Genomic DNA, 18,652 nt, shown 5'->3' with positions numbered 1-18,652 from the left:
TGTCCCTCTGAGACTCCCCATATTTCTTGACACATTTAGGAGTCCAGCCTCAGCTCATAGGGTTAAAAAGAGGTCTTTCAGAGTTCCCTGGGCTACAGGAGGAGGTAGGAGTCTGCACCCAGGTCTCATGCCTTGCCCAGTACCCAGCAGCAGAGTCTGTGTCCATCCATGGCTACTAGCAAAGATGGAGGGCCTGAAGACTGTGGCTTGTTTCCTTCTTCTGCTAGTGTGTTCGGAGTTAGAGAGGAGAGGGAGCCCTGCCATCCATGTTAACAGTGACTCAATGTGTTATTTCTGGCAGTCATTCCACAAGATATTTTTTTTCTACATTAAAATTCAAGAGCCTAGGAAGGCAGCTCAGGGCTAGACTGCAGGATGCTAAATCCTGTAACTCGGAGAAATACACAAATGAATAACAGAACATATAAAAAAATTAAAAGGCTACCCTATTTTTACTGTGAAAACCTTTCAGTGGTCCAGGATATTATTTAAGAAAAGAAAAGAAACACAATAACCCAAATATCCAAGGACTATGCAGTCCTGTGATGTACTGGTGCATCTTCCTAGGACTGGCCTTTCAAGTTGCCTCCCTATGGCTGTCATCCATGCCAGCGCTGCCGTGGCGCAGCCGGCTGCACTGAGTGTCCTGACACAGAGACGGTGGGCCCCATGTCCCTTCCACCTGGCTCTGGACTGCACTGCAGTGACTCAGCTGCCTGCATGCCTGGATAGAGGAGCAAGTGCTGAGAATGGGGCACACCTCTCTGAGTCACGGCCCTGCCCCAGGGTGACTCAGTGGAGGGTACACAACCCTTTTTTCATTTGGTTGTTTTTTTTCTCAGCCACTTTTCAGGTGAGCCACTCATCCCTCCAACACAGAGGGTGAAAAGCTCACACCAGTCATGTAAAGCCTGGGGTGTAGTTGAAGACTGTAGGACCATCACTGCACTACATTCAATGAGAATGGATGTGGCACTTAGTGCCATGGTCTAGTAACCATGGCAGTGTTGGATCAAGGGTTGGCCTTGATCTCGGAGGGCTTTTCCAACCCAGTTGATTCTATGATCCTGTGTGATGACCCCTGATGGTTAACAAGGTTGGATTGCAGTGTGTGTACTTCCCATGGGATTCCTGGGCATGCAAGGCTCCCTTGGTTCTATTCCTCCATGCTTCAGTCACTCCATACCTCCTCTAGTTCTTGTGAAGTGGAACATCCACCTTTGCAAATTTTACTGACCATTCCAAACTGGCAGCCACCTTGCAGAGTTTAGCCCATAAATGGGTTTTACCCTCTACCCCAAGGCAGACACCACATTACCCATTCCTCTCCCAGCTGCCCTCAACACATGCCAACACATCCCTGGGGGTCCTCAAGGGTGACCTTTGCCTATGACATGGAGACAGTCTCCTCTTTTTCAGCTTTCCTGCCTGCCTGCTCCTCTCTGGCACCACAGCCTGGCCTTGACAATGCTTCCCCCATGGCTTGGGGAGAGGTGACTGATTTTGTGGAAAACACAGAGGTGGATGGCTGCAGAGGTTGAGAGAAAGAGACACACAGAGAGAAAACAAGGCTCCTGGAAGAGCTATGTAAGCTCTTAAGAGCTATGTAAGCTATGTATAGTAAGAAGTGAACACTTCTCACAGATTCAGGGCAGGTCCAGAGTGCCAGTAAGGAGGAGGAAACCTTGAAGAAGAAGTGGTAATGCTCTGCTGTTGTTGCCCAGCCATCTTACACAGACAAGCTGGGTCCATTGCGCAGGTCATGCGCAGGAGAGAGTGTTGCTGTAGGGAAAGCAAGGCATGCACCTGAAGCATGAGACCTCAGGAAATCAGTATTTGAGGCTCAGCCTCCAGGCTTTGGAGCTTTACAGGGTGGCACCTGGCTGTAAGCCCTTCTGCTTGCTCACTTTTTTGCCCAAGTTTTTCTTCCTCCCTCTCTCTTACTTTTCTGCTTTTCTGGTCAAGTAGGAGCTTCATTGTGGGTTGGCAAGGGCTGGAGATATGGCAGAGACCACAGGGGCAAGGAGCAGAGAGCACAGTGGTGGAGACAGGTGGTGGCTCCAGATGGTGGGGAAGGGACTTTGCAGGGGGGGCAAGAGTAAGGGAAAGGAAAAGCTGGAAGGAAGCAGAAGATAAAGAGATGGGTTGGAACAAGTTGAATGAGAAATCACAGGAGAAAGAGACCTAGCCATTCAGATGGGTGCCACACACTTTACTCTGCCAGTGGCTCCTCTGTGTCTGCAATATTTTAGTTAATGTTTAGGGAATAAAACATGTGGAGGCCTTTTTTTTTTTTTTTTTTGTTAATAACAGTCATCTATTTATAGGCTGTAAATTATACACCATGAACGTTACTCAGAGACAAGACATTATTTTGCTGCCAACAGGGAAAAGGGAAGGAAAGAAAAAAAAAGGAGACAGAGAAAAGGGCAGAGAGGGAGAAAGACACACAGAGAGAAAGCAATGAAGCTGTGAGCTTCTGATTCCTCCCTGCACCTCATGCATCCATAGCAAAGGGCATGTCATGTAAAACAGGGAGGACACTGAAGAGACAAAAAGAGCTGTACAAAGCCAACTGCAGGAGCCCAATCCTTCTCCTTTCTTCCTGTCGTAGAAGAAATATGTGGGACCATTCCTGAATGAGTTGGAGCATTTTCTAGTTCCTCTTTTGAATACTAGAGAAAAGTACCATGAAAAATGTTGCACAGGAGCTGATGGCCTTTGGTATCTGGCACCGTCCTGTCTGTTATAGACACAAGCGCATGGGCCACTTGGCAGGCTTTCCTGGCCCCTTGTCAAGCAATTTGAGTGCTTCAGAGAAATACTTTACCATTACCCCTCTCTTTTCAGTCTCTTCTGATTTCTCTCCAAGCATCTCTCCCTCCTTTTGCAGTCACATATGCACAGAGAAGGCATTTGAACACAAATTCTTCTGCCAGAGTTAGAAACCAAATCACGCTGTCTCCCTTTGCAGTCAACAGAAAAAGGAAGAGAAGGCAATTTGCCTACTTCATCTCCCCATTAGGGATGAGATGGCCTTACAATATTTGATTATAATATTTAAGTATCTAACACTAGATGAGATAAGCTTAGGCTTTATGAGAAACGCAGCAAATTGTTTCCATCAAACTTGCTGTGAACAGGATGAAAATATTCAGGAGTAATCCTGGTCCATAGCAGAATAAGAATGATTTATTTTTAATGCAACTGCTGATAAACTTTTGCATGAATCCTGGGGCTTCAAAAAGGAACACAGTAAATATAACACAACTTCCTCCTTTTCTGAGGCGTTCTTCGAACTGACCTCTTTCTTTGTCTCCCTAAGCTTCATCACTTAATTATTCCTTTCTTTCCACAACAGTCCACTTCTGTTTTTCTCATCTAGATTTTATACTATTTTTATTACTCCATTCCTTTTGGTTTTATACACTGGGAAAAGAAAAAGAAGTTTTGACTCAGCTTGCCTATAGGATTAAAAAACCTTTGCCATCTCTAGGTTTCCCCATATCTATCCTGTATGACCAAAAGCAAAAACCTGTAATGTGAAACCCATGCGTTTTACAGTCCCGTTGTAGAAAGTACCATATATCCACCCTACTGGCACTGAAAACATATCCTTGTGTGGCAACCCACTGAAAAGCATCTGTGACATCTTCTGAGGGATGTCACAATCCAGATACAGACCAGAATCAGGTACTGCTCTCTACACAGCTTTGAATGCAAGGAGCACATGTGTGGAGGCATGCAACACTGAGATCCAAACTCAATTTACCTCTCTCTTCTCTGGTACTTTGTAACCGGCACAGATTTAAAGGGCTCAGGGTCAACCACGTTGTGCAGGCACGGAACAATTGAAGCCACTAATCCTCAGGGTGAAGCAGAAGAGAGACCACGAATTTGGATCTGCACTTGCAGAGAAAAAACCACCAAAGTGATTCTCTAAGCTGCTAGTTAGGATGAATGGCATACACATGTAAGATGATGCTATTGTTCAATGCCATGATATGTGAGCTTGCTGGAAGTTCCAGCATATGGGAGCATCAGCATTACAGTGCTTGGCATCTAGAGTTGCCATTACAAGCCATCCCAGAACACTGTCCTACAGAGCAATCCTTTTCATGATGAGTGCCTGTTTGGTGACCTGTGTGCAAAGGGATTTTCTAGTTCCACTTAAAAAGGCACAGAAAAAAAATCCTAGATGAGTCCAAGGGTAACTCTTACACAGTCTAGCACAGAGATATCTAAGCAGACACTTTGCAAAATGTTACATTATAGAGAATTTCATAAATGTGTTCAGAGGTATTGACTTTTGCCCTGGAGGTATTATGTGATGTAGACCATTTAGCTGACATACCGTATTTCCAAATTGCCTTTGCACCCCAGCAGTATGTCTTTCCAGAGCTAGAAGAGGACATCCATGACGGCAATGATGTGTGGGCAGGGAACTTGCAAAGCAAATGCTGCTGCCAAATAAATAGAAACACATGTCTCCAGAGTTTTCAGTTTGGCCTGGAGGACAAGTCAACCAGCAAAATGTATCAGCATAGCTACTCCTTATCTGAGCCCCAGGGAAAGGCTTTACCTAAGCACAGTGCACCCTTCCCCCTCAAGCCCTGATCTTGCCAGAGCTCAAATACAAGCAATATGAAAGAATATCCCACAGTTGCTGATGAATTAGTACATGCTGCCTTTTCTCCAAGTCAGTGCTAAAGCTAAATCTGTCTGCATCAGATTAAAGAGCTACTTTCCTCCCCAAACCCTGACATCTGAAGCTTCACCTCATTCTTATTCCCTGAAGCTCAGAACGGATCCTGGACCAGTGCTTCCAGCAAGCAGACTGGCATCCTGTACCCTTGTCAGGGTCTCGCAACTAACCTGTATTTTCACTGGTGCAGCAAATCAGGACTCAGCACTCTCTGATCTGAGCCTTGCAGGGAGGGCATAGCAGTCTCCAGAGCTACTGTCTGTAGCCTCCACTCTCATGCCCTTTCCATGCCAGAAATGCCTCTTGTCTCTGTGCCCCACAGCTAAGCCATAGTTGCCACTCCAGTGGCAGATGCCCTCCAGGGAGACCCAGCAGGGCTGAAGTTTTGCAGAATCACAGCTGCTTCATTGTCCTGATTTCCCCCAGCTCATCCATGATTTCATTTCACTGAAATCATGACAGCTATTCCAGTCCTACGTAGGCAGGGCAGATCCCTTCCCTGTTAGCTTTTTTTTTTTTTTTTTAAATGAGTATTATTTTGGGGTGTAGGTGGAGGGGATGGTTCTTAAATGAAAAAGTCTGAATCTGTAACATAAAATCTCAACTCAATCTAAAAGAAGAAGCTTGCAGATTTACAGAAAGAACAAGTAGGGTGAAGATACTGCCAGATGGGAAAGTGAATCCTCCCTGGCTCTATGAGCATAGATATCATTGGTGGCGTACGTACCACTGGCACATTCTGCAAACAAACTTTAATCTCATCTTTAGCTACCACGAAATTATGCCATGGTCTATAAGAAGCAGCAAAATATTGTACCAAAGTGATCTGGGGGGTTGGAAAATCCTTTCTTTGTCCCACTCAGCAGATACCAGATTAACACCTCTGTCCTTACACCAATGACTTTAGCAGCCATGGATAAAGGAGACTGGAAGGATATCTCTCCCTTGTGCACCCCCTTTCCACCTCTCCAACATCTGGAAACTTCTTGCAGTGAGACACCTGGGAACAGTGGCTCTTTGCAGAAGGCAAGATGGTTTCTACGTGGGTGAGATTGTTGTTGTGAGGGCTCTAAAGGAGAAAAATCTCCTCTGTTACTAAGCAGAGATCTGAAGGCCATTGTCAGGGAAGAAGCAGAATAATTTCCATAAAAGGAAGAATTATTCTGCCTGCAAGAAAACCACCTGGCCTCTAATCTTATCAGATCTTGCATCAGCAGCAGGACCGGTCAGCAAGGGGAGGCGAGTCCACGAGGGATGCTGGGTGTTGCAGTGACACAGGAAGAAGGGAGCGAGTTTCTCGTCCTGTGTAGACAGTAAGCACATTACCGTTGTGGATTTTTAAAGTTGTTTTTTTTCTTTCATGACTGAAAGAAGAGTCGTTTATGATACGAAAGTTGCTAAGTGCGCATCACATATACTGTCTAATCTGGCTTTCTAATCTAATTCCAACAAGTGCAATTAGATTATGCTGGATTACTATCTGCCTCTTTCTACCTTTTTTCATCCTTCACCTAAGCTGTTCTAACTGGTTGCCAGCCCCAGAGCTGTTTGAATAATTGTGTATGAAAAATTTCCTTCTGCTATAAGCACCATAGGGCCTTGGGAAACAGTGATGCATTGCAAAGGCACCGACTGGGGCAAAAGTGACCCCTTGCGTGATCAGCAAGAGGACTCCTAGGACATTAAAGCAGAAATGGACATGGCAGAAGAGAAGTAACTTAGAGTACAAGGCCCCCATCCATCAATCCAACACTGGAGTCAACACAAATCACTGTGAACTGCAAGGAAAAAGACACACCCAGCCCCTGTTTCTGCCTTACCCAGGGATTACCTTAAGGAGTTCATCTCCTTACTCAATCTCTGAACTTTGCACTGCATAGACAGCAAAGCTGCAGGGGCTGACACAGTGGCAGCACCCTCCACTGTCCTTGAAGTCCCTGGAACAGAGCTAACGTCAAAGTTAAGTGCTCCTCCAGCAACTCTCCCTTGGCTCACCCATGTCAGTGTTGAATTCTCTCCACATGCTGGTTGTTTACATTCACCATTAGACAAGTAGAAGAAAAAGAAAGGGGGAGGAAATAATCAACTCTTGTCCTGCTGCTCTTTGGCCAGTAAAGTGATAAAGCAGAAAAGAGAGGTGAGGCTTTCCCCTCGCTGTATTAAGAAGCTGAAAGCTGAAGAGCAGATGAAGAGTATATTTGAAGATAGCACAAATCCTTGATAAAGCCTCTCTGAAACTTGATGAAAAATTTCGAAGTGCATTAGGAAAGTTTGGATTCTCTAAAGGATAAATCCATCAGACAGGACAAATTGAGAAGAGACAGACACAGATGGTTTGTTTGGGCTCTCTGGAGAGAGGTAGGGGTGTAGAATGAGTGTTAACTCCCATGGAGCCTACTGGCTTAAGGTTAGGGATTGAGCACTAGCGTGGAGGTCAAGCATGCAGGGTCTTCAGTCTCTGCTAAACCTCTTGTCTTATTTCAGGGACTGGCCCAGCATGGTAACACCACAGATGCAGAGGCTTCTAGGGCAATCATGAGCATGGCATTGTCCCCCTCTTGCCTTTATCTCTGTCCATTTCCCTGCCACAGGGACAAGCTGTGGACAGCACAGGCAAGCAGCACATTGATGGCTCCCTGTCTCACCAGAGAAGTAGGGTAAAATGAGCTTCTCTGGGCAGCAAAAATCCAGGGTAGTTTCAGATGTGCTGATGAGGTCTTCAGGAGATGCAGTCACTAATTTCAGTCTTGGTTTTCTCCAGTGTCTTCTTTAGGAGAGTAAGCAGAAGTACTCTGCCTAGCTTTCCAGATCTGCACTAACTCCCCAAATATGAAAATATTTGGCCTAAATTTCTTATCTGCTCTTCAAAGATTTCTCTTACCCCCTTTTCATTTCCAACAAATTAATTCCCTTGGAACAGGCCTGTAATTAAGAAATTGTACAGGGAACTTTGTCATCAGGTAAATACAGAACATGATGTCTGGAGACAGAAATTCTTTCAATGAATATTAATTAAGCAGAGTTCCTGTCCCAGTCTGTCTGGCAGTCAGGAGAACAGGGTTTGAACATGGGATAGAAGGCCAGTACTCCTCCCAACTCTGCACATCTGGCAACATCCACCCAGCAAGCACAGTTCAGGGAGATAATCAGAGGATACAGACTGTTCCTCTATTTTCAGGCTTTTTGTTTAGGAAGAGCTGCTACTAAGACTGCTCATGCAGCAGCAGGAAAAAAGACTGAGAAAATATGCTTTACTTGACCAGAAAGAACCACATTTATTTGCTTTATGTGCATCTGTTTCCCAGAGGGGATATGGACAGGAACCGATGTTTGCAATGCACACAGTGCTTGGTGGGAAGGCAGGTCCAAAAGAGGCAATAGGACACAGCTATGCCTCTTTCTGGCAGATCATCCTGGAAACAGATGTTTTGCCTTAGGAGTTTGTGCTCTTCAGTGCCCACCAGGCAGCAGCAACCTGACTGCAAAGGCCTGAGTCAGTGAAGGGAAAAGGAGACATGGAAGAATAAAGACTAAGTGCTTTACATGTTGAATGGAAAAAGGAAATATCTCACATGAGGACTAAAAAGTTTGCAGAGGTTATAGCGCACAAAGCAAAGGAATGGAAGGAGAGATGATCCAGAACTCATCCCAGAAAACAGCAAGAAGAAAACGTGCTGAGTATTCTCCTCTAGAATTAATTAAATGTAGCCAAAGAAGGAAAAAGCTCAAGAGAAGATAGGGAAGAGAGGAGCAGATCCTGGTGAGGAGTGAGATTCGGAGAGAGCGTTCACCCTTTTTCCAGGAGACTTACACACATAGCTCCTGTTAAAAGGCAGATGCAGACAGGAGCAGATTACCCCACTGGGGAGACTGCTCTGCCTCCACCTTTCACAACCACATATGAAGCCTTCCCCTGTGCCTGAATTTCTTCTATCAGTCCAGCCAGCAGCACTGGCAAAGGCAAGTGAAAACATGTGTGTTATTTGCCGTGGTCCCTTCCCCATCACCACTAGCAGGTAAGTAGCATGGGCTTTGCGGCTATCAGCAGCAGATTTTAAACTGAAATGGGAAGGGTTAGGCTGACTGGCCACCTATGGTCATCCAGCCCTGCCGAGAGGCAGTGAATAACAGGAGCACACAGCTCTTGATAACAATTTTAGAAAAGGTCCTGCTTATGTGTAATAACTTGTTCTTTTAATAACACTGACAATACTTGCACTTCTTGTAACAAGTTTAGCTCTTGGGACACTTAATGACAGAGTTCCAGAAAGCTGGATTACCTGGCTGGGAAGGTATAGGCACGTCAGGGAACAGCAGGCCTCATCTGGGATACACATAGCTTCAACTAAGCTCTTGGCCCAAGGTGGTGACTGGAATGCTGCTGACATTCCCAGGCAGAAAAGAAGGGAAAAAAAAAGATATTACAAGAAGGTGAAGAAAGCCTTTGATACTCAGTTTATTGGGTGGCGTAATGTGATATAAGAGAGATTTAGCCAGCATTATCAAGAACCGGAGGAGACTGCCAAGTCCTTCAGAAGAGTGGTGCAGAGCTGTTCAGGACACTTCCAGAGAATTTAAAGAGGAAGCATCACTGTAGGCCTAAGAGGCAAGGAGTACTGCGCTACTTCTCCTAGCTTGAACCCACACTGACTTTAGCAAAGAACAAAAAAAGCAACAAAAGTAAAAAAGAAGCAGAAAGACTTGCAATGTAGGGTGTGTAGAGAAGGAAGAAGCAGATTAGTTGATCCAGCCCAGGCAAGTAAAAAGGACTAGACACACCAAAAAAAATACACCCCAACTCCGAGGACAAAGAAAGAAACAACAGAAAAAAATCATGAATATGCCTATGAATTCATGCCCTGTATTTTCATACCCAAAACAAGGTTGTAGGAGATTAAAAGAAAGCAGGACCTCTGTTCGACATAGTTAAGAGAAGATGCATTTGACAACAAAAGCCTCTGAGGTGTGCAGAAGCCGAGTAACTCCTCACACCACAGACACCTTAAGACACAGGATTTCAGATGTTATGATGAAACTCTGAAGGGTTTCATCAACTTGCATTTCCAGGAGGTTCCAGCAGAGACAAGCAAAAATCCCCTACAATCCACTACCCCAAGGCTGGCCCAGTCTTTGTTAAAAGCTCCCATCTGGGGCTGGATAAGGTGAATTTTTTTCCCTTCCTAATGTTCCTTTGTGGTCAGCAGATCCATGCTCTGTACCACTTGCAGCTTGTCCTGAGATATTTTGCCCTCAAAGCTTTCTTTAGGAGGGAAAGGCTCTCATTTGAAAATGAGAGCAACAGAAGTGGTAGGAGATGTACTTCTGATGTGAGGAAGGAGCCATATGCCCCGGTGTGATTAATGCCCTGTAATTTTTGATGTCTAAGCACAGATAAAAGCATAACATAGAAAATGCAGCTAGAACCACTTACAGTCAAAGGAGAGACAGATACATTTACATTGTGATTCTTTGATCTGTTTGAGATAGCTACATAAGGATGAGATAAATCATGTCCTTCCTCTCCCATGAATAAAAATGGAGCCAGGCACTGTGGTAGGTATCTGTCATAAGGGAGAGAAACTCAGCACCGGCACCTAGAGAGCTTTTAAAGGCTTCAGTTACCCATGTCAATGCAAAACTGACCTGGCAATAATAAAGACAGGGACACCAGTGACATAAGCCCTGTGCTAAAATCTATATATCTGTGAAGATGCTGTGATAGGTCTGTATGCTGTTAATTCCACTTGCTGCAGGTGTAGGACCACTGCTGCTCCAGGGGGAGGCTGTGGGGCTGCCTTGGCCTTCACTCAGGAGACCAAGCCTTCGCTCAAAAGCCCAAGTGCTCTCCTTCCAAGACCCGGCTGCCCCAGCAAATGGGCAGCTCTGAAAAGCAGATGATCACAACCCACACACCCTGAAGACAAAGCACCAGAGACTCAAGACCACCACAACCTTCAGTGGAAGACAGAAGAAACAATCAGTTATCATTTCATTCATGAGACAAATGAGTTTTTCTATCCCAACAATTAAGGCAGCTTCCATGCCAAGTAGGAGCTTCTGTTCTGCTCTGCCCAGTCCCATATTCTCATTTCTCTGTTTCTCTGGGTCTACTAGCCTTGGCTCAGGATGGTCGTGGCAGACTCTGCAGCTGGGGGATATGGCCCAACACCACAGTCTGAAGAGCAAATAAAATGATTATTTGCCTTTTCTCTGATTGGCAGCTAAGTGCAAATGTCTCCAGGATGCAGGACTACCGCCTCCCTAAGATTGTGCTCTATGGGGAACCACTGGCTGCCGCAAGAGAGGAGCCCCGAAGAGGAGATACAAGGACTGCCTGAAACAATCCCTCAGCCTTGGCCATGTTGATCACCACCATTGGTCTACCCTGGCCTCCAATCGGGAGGCCTGGAGACACACCATTTATAACGCTGCTGCTGCTGCTTTTGAGAACACACGCAGGATCACCCTCAAGGAGAAAAAACAACGCAGAAAGAATCACGTCTTGTCGATATCACCTGGGGAGTCTTTCTGCTGTGCCTTCTGCAACCGGACTTGTCTATCTCGCATTGACCTTTTTAGCCATCAGCACGCTTGTAACAAGTGTGGGTAGAACCCTTCTCAAATCTTTGTTCGCGAAGCCTAGCCATGATTGGCAGCTAAGTGCAAAGTAGGGCAGCTGTGCCACAGACCATGCCCAAGTACTTCACAGAGAAACTGAGAAAGTGCTCTTAAAAAAAGCCAGTATCTTGTTCTGGAGGGACCCAAAGAGGTCTCTGTTTAACAGGCGCCACACTCAAGTTAACAGTGACAACTGTTCAGGAGCCCCCTCCCTCCTCTATATATGAGTGATTACTTCTGGTTTCCAGGGAGGAATATTTGTGTCTTGATGTTCAGAATGACATCCTGTTTTGCAGAGAGGTACAGAGCAGCTTATTCCCCCTGGCGCTTCAGCATTACTGTCTGAGGGAAGGAGCCAGTCTGCTCCACCTCTAGCATCTCCTCAGAGATTGCCAACAGGAACACAATTAGTTCCACTTGCAAAGACTGTTTTATATGTGCATAAGCACGTGTGCTGACCATGTGAAAATGAGCTTACAGAGTTGGAAAACAATAATTTCCCTATTTGCATAAATTTCTGCACCGTCTTCTGTGCAGACTTAAAAGCCTGGGCAGTGGCCACACAGGATAATCCAGTCAGAACCTGGAGAGCTCCAAAGAGGCCACTAAGGTTGAAGGGATATTTTACTGCTAGGCAAGGGTGAGGGATGATACTGTCTTCCAGGAGGAGAGGTATTAGCCAGGTTTCTTTGCATAAAGGCATCCATGGGGATTTTCCACAAATGGCACACACTGGGCAAGCTCTGGCTACATGCCGGCCTGGTTTATTGCATCTCAGCTACCCTTCCAGCTCACATACACTCGCTCGTGCAGGGACATACATGTGATAATCGTAATTGTAAGTGCTCTGTTCCTGCCCCCAGAGCATTCAGAAAAAAGTCATAGTTGTTTGCTATTTGCACTGTAATCACAACAGCCATCCACTGAACCAAAGCAAGCTGAGGCTGTTCATTCAGGATGTGCTTAGAGAAATTTTCCTTCTTGTTTTGCAACCACCAAATTTAACTCCTTACTCTCTATCTTCTTACTTTCTAAACACCACTTTCTAAATCAGCAGAGTCCACACCTGGCACTTTAAAAAGCTAAGCTAGGAAACTTAGCTTTCATCAGTCTCTGGGTTACTGATAGCTGTAAGGTCCTAGTTGCAGTCTCTAAACTCTACCCCCAAAAAATTATAAAAGCAAGCATTCTGCAAATAAACACTGACCACATGAGACTGTTTACCATCTATGCTTCTCACACTCCTTTTTTTCTCTGACCCTTGATCTTTGAGCTGATGGATTTTGTAAGAAGTCTTTGGAGGAATCTCACCTACAGCACCTGGATTAAGAGCCCAAATACAGCACCAGCAATTCAATCTGGCCCTACAAACCAGCTCTATCCCCCAAAGGGACTGGAGGAGATGGCAGCAGATATATAAATCATGACGGATGTTAAACCTCAGATGCAACACTTTACAAAGTCCCAGGGACTGGCACTCACAACAGAGGAATTAGGAAGTTTATTTTGGAAGTAGGAGACAGAAGACACAGCACCAAGCAGGCTGAAGGATGTCAAGTATATTCATCTTTTCCACAGATGAATGAAATATTATCAGTAGAGCCAGAGAAGACAATTTGACCTTTCTCTCTCTCTCTCCCTCACTGCAGCTCAAGGAGAGAAAAAGAAACCCTTCACTAATTCTATCAATGAACTTCAGCTCCCTTTTTTGTTCCCCAAGGCCCAAGAGTGTTGGACATACCAAAATGTCCCTTGAGCACAGGAGAGGCTCATGATGCAGCAGAGGGAGAGGTGGAAGAGCTGAGCTGGAAGAGGGTTGAGCCTAGTGGAGCTCACAATAACATGGATTTTGCTGGAACAGATTGTAGGATACCCAGAAAAGAGCAATGGGACTGCTATGCTCACTGAAGAGCCTGTGCATGGAACAGATGGGCAAAGACTTGCACAATGGGCCTGAGAGTCAGGGGTCCTCATAGTCAAGCAGCAGCTCCTCTCATGCCAAGTCTTCCAGCATTGGCAACATACAAGCAACACGCTGCAAAAGCACAGCACTGAAGGCTGCATCCATCCAGAAGAGCAGAGAAAACAGAGCGTCATTGGGATTGGACATTTTGGGACCGTTGGAAGTCCCTTTTTAAGAGGTTCTGCACACATCACTAATAAGAAAAGGCACACTATGAAACACCAAAAAAGTGGGTGAACACAGTGAAATGAGAAGCCTGTTATAGGAATGAAGAGCAAGGGGACACAAGGACTGTGACAGTGCCCAGGCACAGAGTGCATGGCATTCAGGAAACTGGTAAGGGTCTGGCAGCCAGAATCTTCCATCTCTTGTCTTCCTCTTGCAGCAAACCTGACAGCAACAAAGCTTCTTCTCTTTGCCCCAGTTTCACCTCACCTCTACCCCCATTCTGGGATCTCCTGTGCCTGATACAGCTGATTACATGGTCTGGGCCATGTCATGGGAACCCACAAAGCAGGAAAAAGAAGGAGAAAGCACCCTGCATAAGCTTAACGTAAATAAACCTGTAACAGGCAGAGAAGGTGAATTCTCTCCTAGCTGTAGACACCCCTCAGTTGTGAGGTACTATTGGTCTGGTTGAGAAACATATGGCAGGAACTCCATCTGTGGGGGTCTTGGTCAGACTTCAGCATGCTCTGGTAAAAGTTTTACTCTGGAAGTATGACTTTGTTTTGTTTGTCTGGTTTATTGGGGAGCAATGAAACTGCAAAATGAAAGAGTGGGAAAACATGTTCAGTAGGAACAGTACAAGCACTGCATGAGTGTGTCCCAGGAGCACTAGGGGAGAAGAAAGTAAAACCTGACACATCATCTACTCTATCAAGATCCAGCACACTATCCCTCTAGTGCCAGCACTGAATACAAAATCCACTTTTCCTCCAAAAAGCAGCTTAATTGATGCACAGAAGTGTAAGCACATTACTGGCAGGGGGATGTGCTGTGGGTCGGTGGGTGTACAAGCAGTTAAGGACAAGTTTTCCCTGTGGAAAAGGGGGCAGGAGGTGGTGGGCAGTATACAGTGATGAGTGTCCTCCAGCAAGGCACTAGAGGGGAGCAGGGGACAGTGGAGTTGGCACAGGGGCTGTAGAGAGAGAGGCATCTGCATCTACAAGGTACTGCACAACTCACTGAGCAAGTTTCTTAGTGCTCAGACAAGTGCACAGCCAAAGCACTTGACGGGAGATGTTATTTAAACAATCCAGTTGTTAATAAATGGAACCTTTTAGTTCTAACTGATGAAGAACCACAAGCCTGAAAATCTCCCGGGGCTCTTCAATTATAGATACCGCCCCAGAACTGCTGAGAGCAGTTGAGCTGTTTCTTGAGTTGCCACAGAGTTGCTCGTGTCCATCAGTTAACACAGCTCTGACACCACTCTGGTTTGTCAGTACTGCCATGTTGAGGACCTTTGTAGAGGCAGAGTCACCTATATCCAGCCAAACACTGTGAACTCTGAAGAAGAAGGGCTTTTGGCACAGCTGTTTGCACCTATTCTGCCTTCTGTTCACTGTAGGCTTCCTCTCCACCTCCCACCCCTCACCTCACTGGCTCTGAAGGCATCTATCTGACTAATACAGACTAATACAGTGTTTGTAGCCATCAAGTGTTTCTATTTTGTTTCCTGCATCTCCCATGACTTCACAAGTCCTCTCCCATGTGTTGAGCGCTGGACAAGCCCAGAGATGCTTTGTTTCCACACTCAAGCAGAGTCAGCTCATCGTGGTCAGAGTGCAGGTACTGCCTTTAGTTAGGCTGAGGATTATTTTCCCCACTTGTTTTTTCTTTCTACTGCAAGATACCATCACTGTTAACTACTGCTTCATATAACCATGAAGACGAAGCATGCAGACAGGGACCACTGACAGATGTCACCGAACCCTTCCCACCCTGAAACATATATGATGAAGAGTCAGCACACATTTAGGTATGGGAATTCATCTAATTCCTTCAGCATCAGCATCTGCTGAAGGCTCTGAAATCCCTCTGGCTCTACCAAATGAAACATTCAGAATGTTAAGGCCCCCTCCAACCCAAACCATTCTGATTCTGTAATTCTGTAAAAATGCCTAAGGGATAACTACTGTTTGAATTAAAAAAACACTCCTGTGTCCAGGTCACACTCCTGGACTCCAAGGCAGGAGGCTAGGAGCCAAGGTGAGGGGCAATGCAGCAGCTGCTAATTGCTTTTCTAAGCAAATACTTATCATGCCTGAGTCCCACCCAGGGATTTATCGAATTGGGTACACTCCTGACAAACAGTAAGAGCCTCATGAATCAGTGTTTTCTAACAGAAACACACTGTCAAAAAAATTCTTCATGAAGCCCCAGATCCCTGCACACCCTGTGAAAGATTACAATGCAAGCAAAATCTCAAGGGTAGAAATCATCTCATGGTTTTAAATGCATGGCTTGGACCATCTCTTTCTTCGTAAGGAATTTAGTTTCCTGTCTTCTGGTACAGCTCTGTGCTTTCATTTTCAGAGCTCTCATTTGTAACTCATGAAGATACATGAAAGATTAGAGGGAAGAGGGAACTCTGAGGTGGTAAAAGAGAGTCTGGGCTGCTTCTCTATAGCCAGTCTATTCGTTCTGTGGCCAACGTCTTGCAAGAACTTCAGCTGTCTCCTCCTGAAGGCACCTAGATGTTAATATGCAGAGTGGAGAAGGAAATGCTATTTATTCATGCTTTGTTATGCATTTTTAGACTCAAAAGCAAGCCACATTCTGAGTAGGAGCCAAAATCCCTCTTCCAGAGCAATCTCTATGTACACGAGCTGCCAGCATGGCCCAATGGGCCAGACCCCTCAAGAGAAAGGCATGCTGGCAGGAGGCATCCTACAAGCCACCATGTGGGGAGGGCTGAGTTCTGCAGGTCACAGCTGCTGCATATAGGGAGAGTAGAAGGATCCCGAGTGCTGGTGGTCACCTCCATTCCTGCTCCTCAGATCTGATGAGAGAAGCCCACCTCTGAGACATTCAAAGGGCACACGGGTACACACAGGAGCTAGTGTCAGCTACCCTTTCTCTGCTAGTCTCAAGCCTTTTTCTCCGCAGCCACAACTAGTTTGCCTCCTCCAGTCTGTTCATAACTCTTCAGTAAAGCTTTTATCTCTCCTGCAGACATTTTCATGGTCATCTTGGGCTCTCTTCCTCAACTTTCAAGCTTTCCTTTCTGTGGGAAGTGTTCAGGATAGCTCTTCTGCCATGGGCAATGGGGGTGTTGGTGACTTCAACAGACTTAATCAACCACTAGCAGTATTCAGGGCAGATTGTAAAAATACTTTTGCATATTTTCATGCCAGGGCCTTCCTGTTGTTTCCCATATGCAGGGCATATGCCACAACATGCTCTATTGGCACAGTGGGAGAGCATACTGAATGAAATCCATACACACCCTCCCATGCTCTGGGGTTTAAATCTTGGGTCCTGCTGCACTGCACTGTAGCAGTTCCACTCACACTTGTGAGCCAAGAGAATACCTGACTAGAGAACACAGTGATGTGTCTCCTATAAATAGGCTTCCTCCAGCACAGTGTCCACCAAGTTTGGCTTCTCCACACCTGCTTCTTCCTAACAGATAAGCAGTGTTGAGCAATGAAGAAAGAAAGAAAAAGAAAACAAACAAACAAACAAAAACAACAATAAAAGACACAAAACCCCCTAAACATGGAAACACTTTGGAACACATATTTTGGTTTTAATGAAGAAGCCTTTGAAGCAGCTGTGCCAGAAGAATGTGTGCTGTAGCTCTTTGCCCTCGGGCTCTCACCTTACCCAGCTTCCAGAGAAAGTAGGAAACACTGGGCTGGGGTTCAAGGAGGAGACCATACAGAAAACCTTGGGTGCTGCAGAAGGCAGGAGGCTAGGGCCAAAGATATAGATCTGCCTTACATGGCTCTTCCACAGCTTAGTCCCTTGAAGATTTTCCCATACTTACTGCTGTGGAGCCAGTATATAGCAGCACCTGAGCATTATGGGTGAAGTAAAGGCCAGCTTTCCAGATGTATGGGTGAAAAAGGGCTGCAAAAGGCACTAGGTCATATCAGTAAAAGCACGGTTGCCAGAGGCCAAGAGGATGTCCATCCTCAAAAGCCTTTCATTCAAAGAAGACTGTCAATGGAGAGAGATAGCACAAGTTCTGTGGCAGCAGAGAGCTGGTGACACCACAGTGGGGTTGTTTAGGGAAGCCCCAGCATTGTGGTGTTTGGCTAAAGGCTCCAGAAGCCCACCTGTCTGACCACAACATCCACTTGGCTGTTCAGCCCCTACACAGATGGCTCATCCTGCCTGGGATTTTCACTGTTCACCTTGCCAGCACTCCCCTTGCTGCCCAGAGACCACACATTTTTTCTCCTTTTTAACCCATGAGCTCTCTCTTTTTTTGTTGTTTTTTTTTTTTGTCATATACGTGAAGGGAGTTTGTCTCCTTCTTGTTTTCTTCACCACAACAGCAAAGAGCTCCTCCTCCCTGCATTGACCTGCTCAGCAGGACCAGTCCTCCATTTCAGAGATGGGGCAACAATGGTATGTAGAGAACCTGAGGTTTAAGTGGACTTTATGCTCCCACAATCAATCCAGCCTGAATAAGAGCCCCTGCAGCCCTACACCACCTCCACCAGCACTGAACTACTGCTCTCACCTGCCAACATACACAGTAATGCAAGGAGGCAGGTCACCAGGAAGCAGGGACTTGGTCCTTCAGAGGCTGCATTTGATTTCATACCCTTCACCTTGCTTAGGAATCAGCTGCTCTGAGCCCCTGGCACTCGCTCAGGTGGAGATACTGGTGATAGAACTCAGTGCTGTCACAGAGTACAGCAGCAGTGTCCCAAACTTGTCCACACCACTGCAGCTTGCAAAGTTGTAGACAGCAGAGCTGCCTTTACTTGATGCTTTGCAGTTGCAAAATTTACCAGCAGAGGAAATCTGTGTCATGTCACCACTATAACAACTTTTTCTGCAAGTAGATAATTAGATCCTGCATTCTCCACCCCTGGGTCCAGCAGCCAGCTGCAGAGGCTACAGCCCACAAACTGCCTTGAGGAGCTAGAGAGAGGGGAGAGACACTCAGCTATGAGGGGGACGTTGGTCCACACAGATGCTGAAGGGCTCAGAAGCTGGCAAGGTCACATAATAGCTGAGGCCAGGAAAGAGTTGTGCTTTTCGATGGTTTGAACCCTGTGTGGGTGTTGATTCGGCAGCAGTGATAGTGGTGTGTCAGCTGGGTGCAGAGGCGGGTCAGAGCCTGTGAGGTTATACTGGCATACAGCAGTGAAGAGAAAACAGAAAGGATTTAGGTGTGCACC

This window comes from Empidonax traillii, unplaced genomic scaffold (assembly GCF_003031625.1).
Source record: "Empidonax traillii isolate 1590-97213 ecotype Southwest subspecies unplaced genomic scaffold, ASM303162v1 scaffold408:size522183, whole genome shotgun sequence".
Lineage (NCBI taxonomy): Eukaryota > Metazoa > Chordata > Aves > Passeriformes > Tyrannidae > Empidonax > Empidonax traillii.
Note: the sequence above shows the minus strand (reverse complement) of the source record.